Source organism: Narcine bancroftii, unplaced genomic scaffold (genome assembly GCF_036971445.1).
Source record: "Narcine bancroftii isolate sNarBan1 unplaced genomic scaffold, sNarBan1.hap1 Scaffold_158, whole genome shotgun sequence".
Classification (NCBI taxonomy): Eukaryota; Metazoa; Chordata; class Chondrichthyes; order Torpediniformes; family Narcinidae; genus Narcine; species Narcine bancroftii.
The window spans coordinates 11062878-11071545 of NW_027211893.1; positions in this window are offsets into that span (position 1 = coordinate 11062878).

Consider the following 8668-nt stretch of genomic DNA (forward strand, 5'->3'; position numbering starts at 1 on the left):
ATCAGGTATGGGGAATCAGAGGTGGGGAATCAGAGGCGGGGAATCAGAGCTGGGGAATCAGAGGTGGGGAATCAAAGTTGGGGAATCAGAGGCGGGGACTTAGATATGGGGAAACAGAGGCGGGGAATCAGAGACGGGGAAACAGAGGCGGGGATTCAGATATGGGGAATCAGAGGTGGGGAATCAGAGGCAGGGAATTAGATGTGCGGAATCAGAAATGGGGAATCAGAGGCAGGGAATCAGAATCAGAAGCAGGGAATCAGAGGCCGGGAATCAGAGGCCGGGAATCAGAGGCCGGAATCAGATGCCGGGAATAAGAGGTCGGGAATCAGAGGTGGGGAATCAGAGTCCGGGAATCAGAGATGGGGAATCAGAGGCGGGTAATGAGATATGGGGAATCAGAGGCGGGTAATCAGAGGCGGGGAAACAGTGGCGAGGAATCAGATATGGGGAATCAGAGGTGGCGAATCAAAGGCGGTGAATCAGAGATGGGGAATCAGAGCTGGGGAATCAGAGGCAGGGGATCAAACACGGGGAATCAGAGGCGGGGAATCAGAGCTGGGGAATCAGAGGCGGGGAATCAGAGTTGGGGAATCAGAGGCGGGGAATCAGAGCTGGGGAATCAGAGGTGGGGAATCAGAGTCGGGGAATCAGAGGCAGGGAATCGGATGTGCGGAATCAGAGATGGGGAATCAGAGGTGGGGAATCAGAGGCGGTGAATCTGAGATGGGGAATCAGAGGCGGGGAATCAGAGGCAGGTTATCAGACACGGGGATTCAGAGGCTGGGAATCAGACTGGGGGAATCAAAGGCGGGGAATGAAGCTGGGGAATCAGAGGCAGGGAATCAGAGGCAGGGAATCAAACACGGGGAATCAGAGCTGGGGAATCAGAGGCGGGGAATTAGAGTTGGGGAATCAGAGGAGGGGAATCAGAGGCGGGGAAACAGAGGCGGGGAATCAGATATGGGGAATCAGAGGTGGGGAATCAGAGGTTGGGAATCAGAGGCAGGGAATCAGAGGCGGGGAATCAGAGGCAGGGAATCAGATGTGCGGAATCGGAGATGGGTAATCAGAGGTAGGGAATCAGAGGTGGGGAATCAGAGGCGGGGAATAAGAGGCCGGGAATCAGATATGGGGAAACAGAGGTGGGGAATCAGAGGCGGGGAAACAGAGGCGGGGAATCAGATATGGGGAATCAGAGGTGGGGAATCAGAGTTTGGGAATCAGAGGCAGGGAATCAGAGGCTTGGAATCAGATGCAAGGAATCAGATGCGGGGAATCAGAGGCGGGGAATCAGAGCTGGGGAATCAGAGGTGGGGAATCAGAGTTGGGGAATCAGAGGCGGGGACTTAGATATTGGGAAACAAAGGCGGGGAATCAGAGGCGGGGAAACAGAGGCGGAGAGTCAGATATGGGGAATCAGAGGTGGGGAATCAGAGGCAGGGAATCAGATGTGCGGAATCAGAGATGGGGAATCAGAGGCAGGGAATCAGAATCAGAAGCAGGGAATCAGAGGCCGGGAATCAGAGGCCGGAATCAGATGCCGGGAATAAGAGGCCGGGAATCAGAGGTGGGGAATCAGAGTCCGGGAATCAGAGATGGGGATTCAGAGGCGGGGAATGATATATGGGGAATCAGAGGCGGGGAATCAGAGGCGGGGAAACAGATGCGGGGAATCAGATATGGGGAATCAGAGGTGGCGAATCAAAGGCGGTGAATCAGAGATGGGGAATCAGAGGCCGGGAATCAGAGGCAGGGAATCAAACACGGGGAATCAGAGGCGGGGAATCAGAGCTGGGGAATCAGAGTTGGGGAATCAGAGGCGGGGAAGCAGAGGCAGGGAATCAGATGCGGGGATTCAGAGGCGGGGAATCATAGTTGGGAATCAGAGGCGGATAATCAGATATGGGGAAACAGAGGCGGGGAATCAGGGGCGGGGAAACAGAGGCGGGGAATCAGATATGGGGAAACAGGGGCGGGGAATCAGAGGCGGGGAAACAGAGGCGGGGAATCAGATATGGGGAATCAGAGGCGGGGAATTAGAGTTGGGGAATCAGAGGCGGGGAATCAGAGGTGGGGAAACAGAGGCGGGGAATCAAACACGGGGAATTAGAGTTGGGGTATCAGAGTCCGGGAATCAGAGATGGGGATTCAGAGGCGGGGAATGAGATATGGAGAATCAGAGGCGGGGAATCAGAGGCGGGGAAACAGAGGTGGGGAATCAGATATGGGGAATCAGAGGTGGCGAATCAAAGGCGGTGAATCAGAGATGGGGAATCAGAGGCGGGGAATCAGAGGCAGGGAATCAAACACGGGGAATCAGAGGCGGGGAATCAGAGCTGGGGAATCAGAGGCTGGGAATCAAAGTTGTGGAATCAGAGGCAGGGAATCAGATATTGGGAAACAGGGGCGGGGAATCAGAGGCGGGGAATCAGAGGCAGGGAATCAGAGGCGGGGAATCAGAGATGGGGAATCAGAGGCGGGGAATCAGAGGCAGGGAATCAAACACGGGGAATCAGAGGCGGGGAATTAGAGTTGGGGAATCAGAGGCGGGGAATCAGAGGTGGGGAAACAGAGGCGGGGAATCATACACGGGGAATCAGAGGTGGGGAATCAGAGGTTGGGAATCAGAGGCAGGGAATCAGAGGCGGGGAATCAGTGGCGGGGAATCAGAGGCAGGGAATCAGATGTGCGGAACCGGAGATTGGGAATCGGAGGCAGGGAATCAGAGGCGGGGAATCAGAGGCGGGGAATCAGAGGCCGGGAATCAGATATGGGGAAACAGAGGCGGGGAATCAGAGGCGGGGAAACAGAGGCTGGGAATCAGATATGGGGAATCAGAGGTGGGGAATCAGAGGTTGGGAATCAGAGGCAGGGAATCAGAGGCTTGGAATCAGATGCAGGGAATCAGATGCGGGGATTCAGAGGCGGGGAATCAGAGCTGGGGAATCAGAGGTGGGGAATCAGAGTTGGGGAATCAGAGGCGGGGACTTAGATATTGGGAAACAGAGGCGGGGAATCAGAGGCGGGGAAACAGAGGCGGGGAATCAGATATGGGGAATCAGAGATTGGGAATCAGAGGCAGGGAATCAGATGTGCGGAATCAGAGATGGGGAATCAAAGGCAGGGAATCAGAATCAGAAGCAGGGAATCAGAGGCCGGGAATCAGAGGCCGGAATCAGATGCCGGGAATAAGAGGCCGGGAATCAGAGGTGGGGAATCAGAGTCCGGGAATCAGAGATGGGGATTCAGAGGCGGGGAATGAGATATGGGGAATCAGAGGCGGGGAATCAGAGGCGGGGAAACAGAGGCGGGGAATCAGATATGGGGAATCAGAGGTGGCGAATCAAAGGCGGTGAATCAGAGATGGGGAATCAGAGGCCGGGAATCGGAGGCAGGGAATCAAACACGGGGAATCAGAGGCGGGGAATCAGAGCTGGGGAATCAGAGGCTGGGAATCAAAGTTGGGGAATCAGAGGCAGGGAATCAGATATGGGGAAACAGGGGTGGGGAATCAGAGGCGGGGAAACAGAGGCAGGGAATCAGATATGGGGAATCAGAGGCGGGGAATTAGAGTTGGGGAATCAGAGGCGGGGAATCAGAGGCGGGGAAACAGAGGCGGGGAATCAAACACGGGGAATCAGAGGTGGGGAATCAGAGGTTGGGAATCAGAGGCATGGAATCAGAGGCGGGGAATCAGAGGCGGGGAATCAGAGGCAGGGAATCAGATGTGCGGAGTCGGAGATGGGGAATCAGAGGCAGGGAATCAGAGGCGGGGAATCAGAGTCCGGGAATCAGATATGGGGAAACAGAGGCGGGGAATCAGAGGCGGGGAAACAGAGGCTGGGAATCAGATATGGGGAATCAGAGGTGGGGAATCAGAGGTTGGGAATCAGAGGCAGGGAATCAGAGGCTTGGAATCAGATGCAGGGAATCAGATGCAGGGAATCAGAGGCGGGGAATCAGAGCTGGGGAATCAGAGGTGGGGAATCAGAGTTGGGGAATCAGAGGCGGGGACTTAGATATTGGGAAACAGAGGCGGGGAATCAGAGGCGGGGAAACAGAGGCGGGGAATCAGATATGGGGAATCAGAGATGGGGAATCAGAGGCAGGGAATCAGATGTGCGGAATCAGAGATGGGGAATCAAAGGCAGGGAATCAGAATCAGAAGCATGGAATCAGAGGCCGGGAATCAGAGGCCGGAATCAGATGCCGGGAATAAGAGGCTGGGAATCAGAGGTGGGGAATCAGAGTCCGGGAATCAGAGATGGGGAATCAGAGGCGGGGAATGAGATATGGGGAATCAGAGGCGGGGAATCAGAGGCGGGGAAACAGGCGAGGAATCAGATATGGGGAATCAGAGGTGGCGAATCAAAGGCGGTGAATCAGAGATGGGGAATAAGAGGCGGGGAATCAGAGGCAGGGAATCAAACACGGGGAATCAGAGGCGGGGAATCAGAGCTGGGGAATCAGAGGCGGGGAATCAGAGTTGGGGAATCAGAGGCGGGGAATCAGAGCTTGGGAATCAGAGGTGGGGATCAGAGTCGGGGAATCAGAGGCAGTTAATCAGATGAGCGGAATCCGAGATGGGGAATCAGAGGTGGGGAATCAGAGGCTGTGAATCAGAGATGGGGAATCAGAGGCGGGGAATCAGACGCAGGAAATCAGACACGGGGATTCAGAGGCTGGGAATCAGACGGGGGGAATCAAAGGCGGGGAATCAGAGCTGGGGAATCAGAGGCAGGGAATCAGAGTTGGGGATTCAGAGGCGGGGAATCAAATATGGGGAAACAGAGGCGGGGAATCAGAGGCGGGCAAACAGAGGCGGGGAATTAGATACGGGGAATCAGAGGTGGGGAATCAGAGTTGGTGAATCAGAGATGGGGAATCACAGGCGGGGAATCAGAGGCAGGGAATAGAACGCGGGGAATCAGAGGCAGGGAATCAGAGTTGGGGCATCAGAGGTTGTGAATTAGATATGGGGAAACAGAGGCGGGGAATCAGAGGCGGGGAAACAGAGGCGGGAAATCAGATATGGGGAATCAGAGGTGGGGAATCAGAGGCAGGGAATCAGATGTGCAGAATCAGAGATGGGGAATCAGAGGCAGCGAATCAGAATCAGAAGCGGGGAATCAGAGGCCGGGAATCAGAGGCCGGGAATCAGATGCTGGGAATAAGAGGCCGGGAATCAGAGGTGGGGAATCAGAGTCCGGGAATCAGAGATGGGGATTCAGAGGCGGGGAATGAGATATGGAGAATCAGAGGCGGGGAATCAGAGGCAGGGAAACAGAGGTGGGGAATCAGATATGTGGAATCAGAGGTGGCGAATCAAAGGCGGTGAATCAGAGATGGGGAATCAGAGGCGGGGAATCAGAGGCAGGGAATCAAACACGGGAAATCAGAGGCGGGGAATCAGAGCTGGGGAATCAGAGGCGGGGAATCAGAGTTGGGGAATCAGAGGCAGGGAATCAGATATGGGCAAACAAGGGCAGGGAATCAGAGGCGGGGAAACAGAGGCGGGGAATCAGATATGGGGAATCAGAGGTGTGGAATCAGAGGTTGGGAATCAGAGGCAGGGAATCAGAGGCGGCGAAACAGAGGCGGGGAATCAGATATGGGGAATCGGAGGTGGCGAATCAAAGGCAGTGAAACAGAGATGGGGAATCAGGGCAGGGAATCAGAGGCAGGGAATCAAACACGGGAAATCAGAGCTGGGGAATCAGAGGCGGGGAATTAGAGTTGGGGAATCAGAGGAGGGGAATCAGAGGCGGGGAAACAGAGGCGGGGAATCAGATATGGGGAATCAGAGGTGGGGAATCAGAGGTTGGGAATCAGAGGCAGGGAATCAGAGGCGGGGAATCAGAGGCAGGGAGTCAGATGTGCGGAATCGCAGATGGGTAATCAGAGGTAGGGAATCAGAGGTGGGGAATCAGAGGCGGGGAATAAGAGGCCGGGAATCAGATATGGGGAAACAGAGGTGGGGAATCAGAGGCGGGGAAACAGAGGCGGGGAATCAGATATGGGGAATCAGAGGTGGGGAATCAGAGGTTGGGAATCAGAGGCAGGGAATCAGAGGCTTGGAATCAGATGCAGGGAATCAGATGCGGGGAATCAGTGGCGGGGAATCAGAGCTGGGGAATCAGAGGTGGGGAATCAGAGTTGGGGAATCAGAGGCGGGGACTTAGATATTGGGAAACAAAGGCGGGGAATCAGAGGCGGGGAAACAGAGGCGGGGAGTCAGATATGGGGAATCAGAGGTGGGGAATCAGAGGCAGGGAATCAGATGTGCGGAATCAGAGATGGGGAATCAGAGGCAGGGAATCAGAATCAGAAGCAGGGAATCAGAGGCCGGGAATCAGAGGCCGGAATCAGATGCCGGGAATAAGAGGCCGGGAATCAGAGGTGGGGAATCAGAGTCCGGGAATCAGAGATGGGGATTCAGAGGCGGGGAATGAGATATGGGGAATCAGAGGCGGGGAATCAGAGGCGGGGAAACAGATGCGGGGAATCAGATATGGGGAATCAGAGGTGGTGAATCAAAGGCGGTGAATCAGAGATGGGGAATCAGAGGCCGGGAATCAGAGGCAGGGAATCAAACACGGGGAATCAGAGGCGGGGAATCAGAGCTGGGGAATCAGAGGCGGGGAATCAGAGTTGGGGAATCAGAGGCGGGGAAGCAGAGGCAGGGAATCAGACGCGGGGATTCAGAGGCGGGGAATCATAGTTGGGAATCAGAGGCGGATAATCAGATATGGGGAAACAGAGGCGGGGAATCAGGGGCGGGGAAACAGAGGCGGGGAATCAGATATGGGGAATCGGATGCAGGGAATCAGAGGCGGGGAATCAGAGCTGGGGAATCAGAGGCGGGGAATCAGAGTTGGGGCATCAGAGGTGGGGAATTAGATATGGGGAAACAGAGGCGGGGAATCAGAGGCGTGGAAACAGAGGCGGGGAATCAGATATGGGGAATCAGAGGTGGGGAATCAGAGGCAGGTAATCAGATGTGCGGAATCAGAGATGGGGAATCAGAGGCAGGGAATCAGAATCAGAAGCGGGGAGTCAGAGGCCGGGATTCAGAGGCCTGGAATCAGATGCTGGGAATAAGAGGCCGGGAATCAGAGGTGGGGAATCAGAGTCCGGGAATCAGAGATGGGGAGTCAGAGGCGGGGAATGAGATATGGAGAATCAGAGGCGGGGAATCAGAGGCGGGGAAACAGAGGTGGGGTATCAGATATGGGGAATCAGAGGTGGCGAATCAAAGGCGGTGAATCAGAGATGGGGAATCAGAGGCGGGGAATCAGAGGAAGGGAATCAAACACGGGGAATCAGAGGCGGGGAATCAGAGCTGGGGAATCAGAGGCTGGGAATCAAAGTTGGGGAATCAGAGTCAGGGAATCAGATATGGGGAAACAGGGGCGGGGAATCAGAGGCGGGGAAACAGAGGCGGGGAACCAGATATGGGGAATCAGAGGCGGGGAATTAGAGTTGGGGAATCAGAGGCGGGGAATCAGTGGCGGGGAAACAGAGGCGGGGAATCAAACACGGGGAATCAGAGGTGGGGAATCAGAGGTTGGAAATCAGAGGCAGGGAATCAGCGGCGGGGAATCAGAGGCGGGGAATCAGAGGCAGGGAATCAGAGGCGGGGAATCAGAGGCGGGAATCAGAGGCCGGGAATCAGATATGGGGAAACAGAGGCGGGGAATCAGAGGCGGGGAAACAGAGGCTGGGAATCAGATATGGGGAATCAGAGGTGGGGAATCAGAGGTTGGGAATCAGAGGCAGGGAATCAGAGGCTTGGAATCAGATGCAGGGAATCAGATGCGGGGAATCAGAGGCGGGGAATCAGAGCTGGGGAATCAGAGTCTGGGAATCAAAGTTGGGGAATCAGAGGCAGGGAATCAGATATGGGGAAACAGGGGCGGGGAATCAGAGGCGGGGAAACAGAGGCGGGGAATCAGATATGGGGAATCAGAGGCGGGGAATTAGAGTTGGGGAATCAGAGGCGGGGAATCAGAGGCGGGGAAACAGAGGCGGGGAATCAAACACGGGGAATCAGAGGTGGGGAATCAGAGGTTGGGAATCAGAGGCAGGGAATCAGAGGCGGGGAATGAGAGGCAGGGAATCAGATGTGCGGAATCGGAGATGGGGAATCAGAGGCAGGGAATCAGAGGCGGGGAATCAGAGGCAGGGAATCAGAGGCCGGGAATCAGATATGGGGAAACAGAAGCGGGGAATCAGAGGCGGGGAAACAAAGGCTGGGAATCAGGTATGGGGAATCAGAGGTGGGGAATCAGAGGCGGGGAATCAGAGCTGGGGAATCAGAGGTGGGGAATCAAAGTTGGGGAATCAGAGGCGGGGACTTAGATATGGGGAAACAGAGGCGGGGAATCAGAGACGGGGAAACAGAGGCGGGGATTCAGATATGGGGAATCAGAGGTGGGGAATCAGAGGCAGGGAATTAGATGTGCGGAATCAGAAATGGGGAATCAGAGGCAGGGAATCAGAATCAGAAGCAGGGAATCAGAGGCCGGGAATCAGAGGCCGGGAATCAGAGGCCGGAATCAGATGCCGGGAATAAGAGGTCGGGAATCAGAGGTGGGGAATCAGAGTCCGGGAATCAGAGATGGGGAATCAGAGGCGGGGAATGAGATATGGGGAATCAGAGGCG